Source organism: Budorcas taxicolor, chromosome 18 (assembly GCF_023091745.1).
Source record: "Budorcas taxicolor isolate Tak-1 chromosome 18, Takin1.1, whole genome shotgun sequence".
Classification (NCBI taxonomy): Eukaryota; Metazoa; Chordata; class Mammalia; order Artiodactyla; family Bovidae; genus Budorcas; species Budorcas taxicolor.
This window is the reverse complement of record NC_068927.1, coordinates 62,274,375-62,287,652: the sequence shown is the minus strand read 5'-3', so window position 1 is coordinate 62,287,652 and position 13,278 is coordinate 62,274,375. Positions and strand designations below refer to the sequence as shown.

Below are 13,278 nucleotides of genomic sequence, written 5' to 3'. Positions count from 1 at the left end.
TGAACGCTGGGAGTTGGTGATGGACAGGGAGGCCTGGCGTGCTGCGATTCACAGGGTCGCAAAGAGTAGGACACAACTGAATGACTGAACTGAACTGAACTAGCTGACTACTGGAAAAACCATAGTTTGTCTATAGGGACCTCTGTCGGCAACGTCATTCCTTCGCTTTTTAATACACCATGTAGTTCTATCATAACTTTAGTTCCAAGGAGTAGTCCCGTGGCTGCAGTCCCCTTTAGCAGTGATTACAGTATTGAATTACAGTTTCCTCTACCCCCTGGTAGATCAGACGGTAAAGCGTCTGCCTACAATGCGGGAGACCCCGGTTCGATCCCTGTGTCGGGAAGATCCCCTGGAGAAGGAAATGGCAACCCACTCCAGTATTCTTGCCTGGACTGAGGAGCCTGGTAGGCTAAAGTCCATGGGATCGCAGAGTCGGACACGACGCACCGACTTCACTTCACTTCACTTCACCTCCACCCTCTGCGCCGCGACGATCGCCACCCTGCGCCGAATCGCCTCGCCCCGCCGCGCGCCGAATCGCCTCGCCCCGCCGCGCGCCGAATCGCCTCGCCCCGCCGCGCGCCGAATCGCCTCGCCCCGCCGCGCGCCGAATCGCCTCGCCCCGCCGCGCGCCGAATCGCCTCGCCCCGCCGCGCGCCGAATCGCCTCGCCCCGCCGCGCGCCGAATCGCCTCGCCCCGCCGCGCGCCGAATCGCCTCGCCCCGCCCCGCGCCGACGCGCCCGCCCCGCCCCGACGCCCGCGCCCGCCCCACGCAGCGTAGCCTCGTCCCTCCGCTACGAGTAGCCCCGCCTCCCCTCCGGGACGCTCCGCCCCGCCCCGCCACTCAGCGAGGTTCCGCCTCAGCTTTCAAAGCCCTATGCTGGTCCGGCTTCTCTCCACCACCCACCCGCTGACGGCCTGGCCCCGCCTGCAGGCCGTTCAGCTATTTGCGCGTGCGCGCACTGTGACCCACGGAGAGGCGGAGAGCGGCGACTGGAGGTCCCAGCGCCGGGTGAGTTTCTGTCTTGAGTCAAACCTGCCTCTCGCGGTCTCCTCTTCCTTGTACCCCGGATCTGAGGGTCGCTACTGACTCTGAAGTGAAGTCGCTCAGTCGTGTCCGACTCTTTGCGACCCCGTGGACTGTAGCCTACCAGGCTTCTCCGTCCATGGCATTCTCCAGGCAAGAATACTGGAGTGGGTTACCATTTCCTTCTCTGGGGGATTTTCATGACCCAGGGATCGAACCGGGTCTCCAGCGTTGGAGGCAGACGCTTTAACCTCTGAGCCTGACTATAAATCCCCGCTTTTGCCCCACCACCCCCAGCAAATTCAGACGTCTCCGTAAGCGGCCAAGGGGCACCTGCCTTTTAGTTAAACTCTGCACTGAAGCCGGTTCCTGCTTCTGGAACACTGAAACGCTGAGTTTCGCACCTTTTCCCGGCTTAAAACCGTTTACTGACCTCACTGACCCCTCTCCTTTCTGCACCACATACAATTGTATTAGGTGAGGTGGTTTATTCGCTCCACCTTCTTCAGCCTCTCCTTCTCGGGCCTTGGAGGCCTCGCCGGCCGCCCCGCCCCCGGAGGGGCCGCGTTCTCTCCCCGGTCCTGGGATTCTGGGGAGCCCGCCCCTCTCCTGAGACCCCCTCTCTCCCAGCCGTCTGTCCTCACGTCTCCTCTGGCCGGTCCTTCTGCCCTTCAGTGACCTTTCCTCTGATCCCTGGTAGGGGGAGGTGACCTGAACCAGCCACGTGACGCCCATGGTTCTTTGGCCCCAAATAGCACCCGCTGGAATTTGGCTCTTGCGGGAGGACCTTTCTTATTCAGTCTCCTACCCTGTCTATAGTGGGCGGAAGGCGGATCAGAAGCAGAGACAGCGACTCCTAGGGAAATGGAAAATTGAGAAAAGCCTGTGGGACAAGCGATGGCAGTGAAGAGGATGGTGAGGAACTTGGAAGAGGCAGCTTCATGAAAGAGAATGAGCGTTGAAGTTAGCGAGTGGGGAAAGGAGAGAAATTCAGAGCAAAGCAGGGTCTCCGTAGAGTTAAGGGTGAGCAACATAGGGAGGTGTGGTTGTTCATTCCGACTCTTTGGAAGCCCTGTATCTCCAAGAGTTTTCTCAAATCCAGGTCTGTTGAGTCCAGGGATGGTATCTCACCATCTCATCCTTTACCGCCCCCTTCTATAGCCTTCAAGGGAGAGGATCTGTAAATCAGGGGTCCCAAAGAGGGCGACAGTGGAGAGGCAGTTCACACAGCCCGCAAAGGGGATACAAGAGCTGGAACCAGAGCAACAATATCCTGGTGGGAGAGAACGGGGACTCCTAGTGATTGGAGGAGCTGAGAAAAAAAAGCGAGCTGAAGGGAAGCATAGCCACTTGGGAGTGCCAGAGAGTTGGGAGGAAGGGAGGGCAGAGGTGGAAGAAGAAAAGCAGAAATACAAGGAGATTGAGGATCACCAGGGAGGTTGGAGAGAAAGCAACTTGAAGGCGAACAGATGGCAGAGAGAGGCGGGATGGGAGGCAGGGAAGAAGTAGAGAGGAGGACAGGCACAGCAGGAGAGCAGAGATGCAAGCAGAGAAAGGGAGATGTAGAAAGAAGCAGGGAAACAGATCAACCAAATGAAGTGAAAACAGCTAGTGTGCAGGTGATGGTGGGGACTAGATCCGGAAGAGTGCTGAATCAGTTGGGTAAGAATTATTAAGTCGTTATACATTGATTCTTGGCTTTAAAATCTAATGCAAATCTTGCTTCTTTAAATTATACAGATCAGAATGAGAATTGCAAAACTTCTGTCTGTGAGGCATGTGTATTTTGTAATAATTTGTATTAAAAGAGCATGCATGTGTAGAGCCTGTTGAGGTGGGGGCTGTGGCAGTGACTTGATTCTCTCAGGTGTGGGTCCCCCCCTTCGCTCTTCCTGATGCGGAGTAGAGGTTATGCGAGAGAAGAAATGGGGCAAGAACTGACTGACTCTTACTACATGATGCCTTTTCAAGGAACTTTCAACATGTTCTTTGTGTAGGTTTTACTTTTGGCTTTCTGCTTTCTTTACATTTAATTATTTTTGTAGCTTGGGATAAAGATTCGCTCATTCAATAGCGACTTTCTTGTAAACAATTATGGAGATTTGTCTCACTTGGGATAACTTGGATGAATGTAGAGAATATTATGGTAAGTGAATTAAGACAGGGAAAGACTGGTATTATATGTCCTTCCATTATATGGAATATTAAAAGAAATGAAATTCACTAGTACCAGAGGGTAGCATGGTGGTCCTCTGGGGCTGGGACGTGGGGAAGATGGGGAAATGTTGGTCAAAATGTACAGACTTTGAGTTGTAAAATGAGTGCGTCCTTGGGAGGTATGCGCAGCATGCTGACTATAGTTAATCCTGTTCCGTTACTTCATGCTGGGAATTTGTCAGGAGAGTATGTCATCGGTGATTTAACCAAACAGAGAACATGGGAATTTGGAGGTGATGGATGTGTTCATTAGTGGATTGTGATAAATATTTCACACTGTACACATGTGTCACATGCTCACAGGGTGTATGGTGTGTATACACATACTCCTTTGGTTAGTTGGTTATCCCCGATCAGACAGGCTCCTTAGGTTCTTGTGTGGGGCCTCGCCCCAGGAATGTGCACAGGCCGCAGATGATTCCGATCTGGATCCTGCACTGAACACCAGGGCTCTTAGCCTCCACTTCTGAGACTGAGATCAGGCCCTGGGGGAGGGGAGAGTGCTCTGCTCCGAGTGGGGCTGGACCAGGGTCTGCTGTGTGACCTGAAGGGCATCATGGGGTCAGCAGAGGTGCCCCCTGTTGCTGTGTGCATGAGGCCTCACCAGGAGGGGAGTGTGATCCAAGGAAATTGTGGTAAAGTCCCGTGTTGGACTCTCTGCAGGAGGTGACTGCTGAGTCCCTCCTGAGACAGTGACCACAGAGGACTGTCATTTCCACATGGTTAGGGCTTCCCTGTGTGTGTGGTTGGGGATGAGGAAAGGAGGGATGTGTTGACGCTAAGCATTAAACAGCATGTTTTCAACTTTCATGATAGAACTGTGAAGACTCATGGACAAAGAGGCCCAGAAGAGGAAAGAACAGGAGTCAGGCATGGCTCTTTCTCAGGTAGGGTCATATTCTCAGTGGATTCTCACACTGCCTTCCTGAATTGCCGTTCTCAGGACTCGCTAATTGTGTCTGACTCTGGAGCGTCCTGTGTGACTCCTGTATAAGCACACTCGCCCGGGGCCTTCCCTCAGGCCCTGTCAACTCCACTTAGGTCTGGTCTCCCTGTGACCCGGTGACCTGGCCCTTGTGAGGAGGCTCCCTTGGGCACCATCCTGGGCAGGGCTTCTCACCCACGGGTTGGAGACGGGGTCTCAGTGCTGTTGGGCAACACGGACTGTTGAGAGCCCATCTGGATGCGCTGTCTGCTCTCAGTCAACCATGGTAAAGAAGCTGTACGTGGACCACAGGTATTAACATGTACAGTACACAGGAAAATCTGCAAAAGAGGCCAATGAGTGGAAATCAGTTATAACTTTTTATAGCACATTTAAAACTAAATGAGCACCTTCTTAAAAACTTAAGTGTTTGGGAATGGAATGGAATGGTATGTTCAGAAAGCGATGTCAGGGCTAGAGAGTGGTTTGTTACACCATCTAATTTAAATTATAAAATCAGGCTTACTAATTTTTTTTTCTTTCTTCTTTACCACATGATACAGCTTCCAGGGTCTTAGTTTGCTGAGTAGGGATTGAACCTGAAACCGTGCAGTGGAAGTGAGGGATCTTAACCCCTGGACCATGAGGGAATTCTCCAACTTTACTAATCTTGATTCAGTATTTTCCTAATGGAATGAAATAATAAATTTTGGATTTTGTTAATAAGTACATAGCTAAAACTAAGGATAAAAATCACATTATTAATTTTAAAATATATTTATTTCCTGTACTTTGACTTCATTCCTTCAGTGTCTTTTCCCTAGTTCTGGCGAGTGGTGGCCACTCTCTGGATGCAGTGTGCACACTTCTCACTGTGGTGGCTTCTCTTGTCTTGCAGCCCAGGCTCTAGAGCACACCGGCTTCAGTAGTTTCACCTCCTGGGCTCTACAGCTCTGGCTCAGGAATTGAGACTCATAGGCTTAGTTGCCCCTCAGCAAGTGGGATCTCAGACCAGGCAACAACCCACATCTCTTGCATTGCCCAGTGGATTCTTAACCATTTACCCATAGGGAGGGCCACATATTGTTAAATACAGGTATTTTATAAAGATTGGAAGAAATCTCCTGTATGTTATTTTCTGCTTGTATTATTATTATTAGTTTTTGAACTAGAACAAGATAATGTTGAGGAGTTCCCTGGTAGTACAGTGGCTAAGAATGTTCCTGCCAATGTAGGGTGCACGGGTTCCATCCCAGGTCCGGGAAGATGCCTCAGAGCAACTAAGCCCATGGGCCACAACTACTGAGCCTGTGCTCTATAGCCCGGGAGCCATTACTATGGAAGCCCGCACTCTCTAGAGCCTGTGCTCCAAAACAAGAGAAGCCACTGCAAGGAGAAGCCTGTGTACCGCAGCTGCAACTAGAGAAAGCCCACTCAAAGCAACAAAGACCCAACGTAAGCAAAATAAATAAGCTTTGAAAAAGAAATAGAATGTTGACAAAGTTACTGAAGGAAGAAGTACAATGAAAGAAGAGAACGGGAACCCACTCCAGTATTCTTGCCTGCAGAATTCCATGGATAGAGGAGCTGGTGAGCTGCCCTCAGCAGGGTTGTAAAGAGTCTGGCATGAGTAAGCAGGTAAACAACAACTTCCACACACAGTAGACAGAACTCTGATAAACAAATCTAAGCATCTAACTTTCCTCCTGGACATTCTTCAGTGACTTCCATTAGCTTTTGGAATAAAGTCCAAAATCCATAGATCTTGCATAAATTGCCTCTACCTGGCATCACCCCATCTGCATTCCCTGTGTCCCAGTCATACTGGCTGACTTTCTGTTCAGTAAATATCTTCCTGCCTCAGAGCAGGCACGCAGGCTGTTCTCTCTGCTTGCAACACTCTTCCATTTCCCACCTTGCCAATCCTGTGTTTCTTCCTCACAGAGACCTTGTCTGATTTCTCAGTGTAGGTGAAGACTTTCTGTTTAATCTTGTCCTAGCACCAGCCATGTGTCAGAGCACTGATTTCAGTAGTAACAGTAAAATTGTGAATGAAATTGGCTGGCTGGTTGCTAGATTATAAGCTCCATCATGTTCACTGCTGTATTTCAAGTTTGAGGCACAAAGCTGATGCTGAATGCATTTTGATAGAATGAAAGAAAAAAAAGACAAGTCTTCTTGTTTCAATCAGTTGTGTGTTTACACATGCATGCATGAATGAATGGATATGGATGGTTTTATTACAAAAACATCATCTCATAAATAATGGTGTATGCTTTGTAGCAGTTTCAGTTGTCTCTTTAGTGTATTTCATGGCGTTGATTTTTCTACATCATCACATGAATGATGTAAATTGTAGTAAGATTATTGACATTGTGAGGGTTGCCATGGAGAAGGTGTGACCCTGTATCGTGGCCATTTATGCTGTTCTATTGTATTTCAGCTTCCTTGAACTTGTTTCAGGTATTCTCAGGGAACTCTCTGTGGATGCGCTTTCCTTCTCTGCTAGTTAACTGGTTGATTCTTTAGGTTCAGTTGTCTCTCCCAACCAGCTGAGCTCAGGTGCTGTTGCCTCATTTCTTAACTGTTTGATCTGAGCGATTTTTGCAGTGACAGAGTTTTCTCCCCAGTAAGGTGGACACAGATCTTTCTCTAACGTGCTGTGTTGTTGATGACAAGTTCATCCGTATGAAGTCTTTAGAGTAATGCTTAGTGTGTAGGATGTGGTGAAACACCTGTCGTCAGTGTGATGATATCGTCATCATCATAGTGTGTGTTCTTTAAAGTCACTGTGGACTTTCTCGTCTCTGAAGACACCAGTCTTGATGTAACTCACCTAGATAGTGACACTGTGTCACTCACTGTGTTGAATGGAACACTTGTGCATAGACAACCCAGTCTTGGTTTTACTTTGTGTATTTTTCATGTGTTGTCCACATACATGACAAATTCATGTTGATTGCAGGATATCATAATCTTAGGGAAAAAGAGGAAATTATAAATTAGATTACAGACCAACAGTTTGCTTCAAGCAGCTTTTAATGGATCTATCAGAAAGTATATTACTTCAAGTGAATTGAGCTTTTCCCCTCTCACCTCTTCTCATTTTGTGTGAAACTAAGAATCCTCCTCAGGGCCCTTTGGTGAAATCTGTTTTCATTTCAGGCACAATTGACCTTCAAGGATGTGTTCATAGATTTCACTCCTGAGGAGTGGGAATGCCTGGACCCTGCCCAGAGGACCTTGTACAAGGACGTGATGGTGGAGATTCTCAGGAACCTGCTGTCTGTGGGTGAGTGTCACTTCCCCCTGAAGTGGGGATCTGCCCTGGGGTACCTCTGCATGTTCCTTCTGTACCTTTTGAGATCCCCTGTTTTTCTTGACTAAGCTCAAAACCTTGTTGACTCACACATGTAAAGCTTCCTGATTGGCATCAGGCATTTAAACTTGACTTTCCTTCAGGTGACCTGCCCACTGTGTGATGCACAAGGAGTTTCTCCACAGCTCAGGTGTTTATAAAGCTGATTTCAAACTGTGAAATCTCCAGTTGCCTGTTTTCTAGCCCTGTGTTCTTGGTTCAGTAGTTCTTAGACAGGAACTGGATCCCTGCTGCATGTTGTACTGTATATTATACTGTTCCCTGTGCATTCAGAAGGCGGCAGAGAGTAAATTTAATGAGAAGTATTTTTCTGTCGGTTTATAATGTCTGCATTCCTTGGCTGACAAAAGAGCTGGATTCTACACCTGCCAATGCAGGAGACACAGGTTCGATCCTTTGTCTGAGAAGATCCCACACATCACAGAGCAGCTACGCCTGTATGCCTAAACTACGAGCCAGCACTCTAGAGCCTGGAAGCTGCTGAGCTCACATAGGAGAACTAATGAAGCCCGTGCACCCAGGAGAAGCTGCAGCAAGTGAGGAGCATGGGCACTGCAACTGGAGCGTAGCCCCTACTTGCTGAACTTGGAGAAAAGACCAAGCAGCAACGAACACTCACCTGATCCAGAAGAAATGAGTACCCTAATGTATTAAAAATAACAGAAGCATTTATTTAAAAAAGAAAGGTTGGATTCTGGAAGAAGCCACAGTATATGGCATTACTTCTGAGTAGGAAGTTCTGTTTCTGATCTGAACGTTGTCTCCATTCTTGTGGCACAAGGAAGAAGACCCCTGGATTGTGGAGAATGAGGTGCTAATAGCAAACATCCAGATGAGTGGGAAAGTATCCACAGTGTGATCACAGGTCACAAGGACAGAGAGGAAGCCACACCATTTATAGTGTTTGGGAAACTCTCCAGGTGGGAGAGTTCTGTGAGAAAACAGATGTTTAATGTTTGTGAACTCTCACAGGAGATTTTTCTTCTCCCTAACTTACGGCTGTGTTCTTTGACATGTGAAATGTACAGCACCCGCCAGTGGTGCTGTAGCACCCACAGAGATGAAGGCAAATTCTTTTTTTTTCCTTTGGCTTGTACTGGGTCTGTTTTGCTGTGTGGTCTTTTGTCTATTTGAGACAACAGAGGGCTACTCGCTAGTTGCGGGAAGCACGGTTTCTCATTGTGGTGATTTCTTTTTTTGTGAAGCACAGGCCCTAGGCACACGGGCTTGAGTAGTTTTACAATGCAAGCTCAGTATCTGTGGCTCATCAACTTATATATATACTTTACAGAATTCTTTATTTTCTCAATGCAGTGTTTGTGGAACAGTTACTAACTCTCATTTATTTTTCACATTATTTATTAGAATGCTGCTTTTGCCTTGTTTACCATTCCCATGTATTGCCTGATTGACGCTTGTTTGCTCAGTTGCTCATTCCTGTCTGACTCTGTGATCTCATGAACTGTAGCCCACCAAGCTTTCCCGTCAATGGAATTTTTTTCAGACAAGAATAGTGCACTGGGTTTTGATTTCCTGCTCCGGGGGATCTTTCCTCTCCAGGGATTATATCCCCCTGTGCCATGTCTTCTCCATTGGCAGGCAGTTTCTTTACCACTGAGTCACCTCTCTAGGCCTGTATGTTCTTTACCATTTAAATAAGTATAAGTGTGCATAAAGTGTGTACAATATACCATTAGTTTCTCCTCAATTATGAGACAGCAATGTGTTTAGTACAAAGTAGGGTGAGCTTTGAGGTCATGGTGGGAAAATACATTTTCTTTGTGAACTGACATGAGTTTGCATAAAATGAATGTTTTCTGATGTGTTTGAAACTATACTACCCTAAAATTAATTTGCATTACCTATGATCACTCTTTTTTAAAGAGTTATATTCCTTTAGTGTTGTATCGTTTTAAGATCATCATTGCGAAGATTCATAATTCTCTTCAGGATGGATATGACCTTTGGTATAATATCATGTGTTCAACAGGAAATAATTTATTTATGAATTGTAACTAATAGAATATCTGTGGTTCTTTATGTCTTGTAGATATGTCTCATATACATATGGTCAAAAAATTACAGGCCAAAGCAAACAGTGGTAAAGGGGAAATTTTTCAAAGAGTGATGTTTGGAAGAGCTGAAATCCTTGAAAGCAAAGATTTTCACCTCAGGAAGATTCAGGAAAATGTACATGACTTTGATTGTCTGTGGACATATGATGAAAGAAATGACAAGGAAATGTCTACATCCTATAACAAAAATCTCACTGATGGAAGAGATCATCATAGTAGAAGTGATGCAGAAAATGGAACTTTTGAAAGGCACGGATCAAACTTTCAGGATGAATTGCAGATGGTACAATCTGAAGGGATAATTTTTGAATGTAGTCAAGTTGTGACAAACGTCAGCGCCTCAGGTTTACCACCTCACAGAACTTGTAATGTCTGCGAAGGCTTTTCTCATAAACATGAGAATGCTGTTATGCATCGTTCAGAACTGTTACCAGACCATGAAACACAAAAGAAAAGACCTGACAAATGTAATGAATGTGACATAACCTTTCTTCAGGACTCAGAACTCACTGGACATCAAAGAATCCATACAGGAGGAAATCCATATAAATGTGCCGTGTGTAGCAAGGCTTTTGATCAAACTACCAAACTTGCCATTCACTGGAGAATTCATACTGGAGAGAAACCACATAAATGTGATGTAGGTGACAAGGCTTTTATTCAAATTGGAAACCTTGCAGTTCACCAGAATATTCATACTGGAGAGAAACTATATAAATGTGATGTGTGTGGTCACTGCTTTAAACAAAGTACACACCTTGAAAATCATCAGAGTACTCATACTGGAGTGAAACCATCTAAATGTGATGTTTCTGGAAAAGCTTTTAGTCAAAATGCAAGCCATGCAGTTCATCAGAGACTTCATACTGGAAAGAAACCATATAAATGTGATGTATGTGGCCTATGCTTTAGTCAGAACTCAGAACTTGAAGTTCATCAGAGAACTCATAAGGGAGAGAAACCATATAAATGTGATGAATGTTGCAAAGGCTTTAGTGAAATTTCAAGCCTTGCAGTTCATTGGAGAGTTCATACTGGAGAGAAACCGTATAAATGTGATGTGTGCGGCAAGTCATTTAATCGTACTGGCAAACTTGCTGTTCATCGGAGAGTTCATACTGGAGAGAAACCATATAAGTGTGATGTATGTGGCAAGGCCTTTATTCAAACAACAGGCCTTGCTGTTCATCAGAGAATTCACACTGGAGAGAAACCATATAAATGTGATGTGTGTGGCAAGGCATTTAGTCATACTGGACACCTTGGAGTTCATCGGAGAGTTCATACTGGAGAAAAACCATATAAGTGTGATGTGTGTGGCAAGGCATTTAGTCATACTGGAAGCCTTGCTATTCATCGGAGAGTTCATACTGGAGAGAAACCATATAAATGTGAAGTATGTGGCAATGCCTTTAATCAAACTTCAAGCCTTGCAGTTCATCACAGAGTTCATACTGGAGAGAAACCATATAAGTGTGATGTATGTGGCAAGGCCTTTATTCGAACAACAGGCCTTGCTGTTCATCAGAGAATTCATACTGGAGAGAAACTATATAAATGTGATGTGTGTGGTAAGGCATTTAGTCATACTGGACACCTTGGAGTTCATCGGAGAGTTCATACTGGAGAAAAACCATATAAGTGTGATGTGTGTGGCAAGGCATTTAGTCATACTGGAAGCCTTGCTATTCATCGGAGAGTTCATACTGGAGAGAAACCATATAAATGTGAAGTATGTGGCAATGCCTTTAATCAAACTTCAAGCCTTGCAGTTCATCAGAGAGTTCATACTGGAGAGAAACCATATACTTGTGGTATATGTGGCAAGGCTTTCAGTATAAGTTCAAGCCTTGCAGTTCATCAGAGAGTTCATACTGGAGAGAAACCATATAAATGTGATGTGTGTGGCAAGGCATTTAGTCGTACTGGACACCTTGCTGGTCATCGGAGAGTTCATACTGGAGAGAAACCATTTAATTGTGGTATATGTGGCAAGGCTTTCAGTGAAAGTTCAAGCCTTGCAGTTCATCAGAGAGTTCATACTGGAGAGAAACCGTATAAATGTGATGTGTGTGGCAAGGCATTTAGTCGTAATGGCAAACTTGCTGTTCATCGGAGAGTTCATACTGGAGAGAAACCATATAATTGTGGTATATGTGGCAAGGCTTTCAGTGAAAGTTCAAGCCTTGCAGTTCATCAGAGAGTTCATACTGGAGAGAAACCATATAAATGTGATGTGTGTGCCAAAGCGTTTAATAATACTGGAAACCTTGCAGTTCATCAGAGAGTTCATACTGGAGAGAAACCATATAAATGTGTTGTATGTGGCAAGGTGTTTATTTGTAGTGGAAACCTTGCTGTTCATCAGAGAGTTCATAGTGGAGAGAAACCATATAAATGAGGTATATGTGGCAGGGCTTTCAGTGTGAATGCACACCTTGCAGTTCATCAGAGAGTTCATACTGGAGAAAACCTTACAAATATAAAAGTTGTGACAAACCATTTAGGCACAGTCATCCATAACTCATGATCAAGCAGGTCAGACAGGAGAGAAACCATATAAATATGATGTATATGGCTGGTGCTTTACTTGAAATGACGAACTTAGAAACCATTGGAGAATTCATACTAGAGAGAAACATTAGAGATGTGACAGTTATGAGAAACATTTTAGTGCAAATGTCGTGAGTGTGACGAAGCCTTTAGTCAGTGTTCAGGCCTTATAACTCAGAGAATTCATAATGTATCGAAAACATTCAAGTGAAGTGAATGTGGCAGAGTTTCTAGTGCATGTTCAGCATGAACTGCCCATTAGGCACATCATACAGCAGAGAAACCACATAAATGTTATTTATGTGACAAACCCTTTGGTCGCAAGGAATGATGTTGCAGATCATCTGAAAATCCATACTGCAGTGAAAACTTACACATAAGTACAGTAAAATATATCAACTTTTTGACCGTCAGAAAATTCAAACTGGAGGAAAACTACACAAATGTTTTAGGTGTGGGAATGCTTTGATTCTGTGTTCAGGCCTAACACCATCACTTAATTTTTTGTTTTTTTCAATATTGTGATGGTTTTTGCTGTACATCAACATGAGTAGGCCGTAGGCATACATACGTCCCCTCCCTCCTGAACCCACCTCTCTCACCACCCTATCCCTCCAGATTGTCCCAGAGCACTCGCTCTTATATCAAACTCCCACTGGCTCTTTTACATATGATAATATATATGTTTCAGTGGTAGTATCTTAAATCCTGCCATCCTATTTCTTTTCTTTTTTTCAATAGTTTTTCCTTAGTGTTACTTTTTCTATCCACGTTATGACCCAGATTTAATGTTTAATTTACATTTCTTTCCTGCCTTAAGTCAGTGGGTTATTTTGAGACTTTAGTAACATTAAAATGCACATAGACAATGGCAGGGAACATAGTAGGTGCCCTGTAAATATAAAGACAGTTCCTTTAGGACTTGAGTTCAATCAATTAGTACACATAGAAATATTTATAAATAGTGCCAAGTTGATAATTTTGGTGAAAATAAATTCTAGTGTCTTCTTAAGATGTCATATTTTACAATGTGCTTTGTTGTCCACAACTGACAGATCTTTCAGAAACAGACAACAAAGAAATGAGAGAAAATCTATT

General features: G+C 44.9%; 1 pseudogene; it reads left to right on the top strand.

Moving 5' to 3' along the window:
* Window positions 1–986: 986 nt before the first annotated feature.
* LOC128064057 (zinc finger protein 665-like) lies at window positions 987–12,157 on the top strand (annotated as a pseudogene).
* The last annotated feature ends 1,121 nt before the right edge of the window (window positions 12,158–13,278 follow it).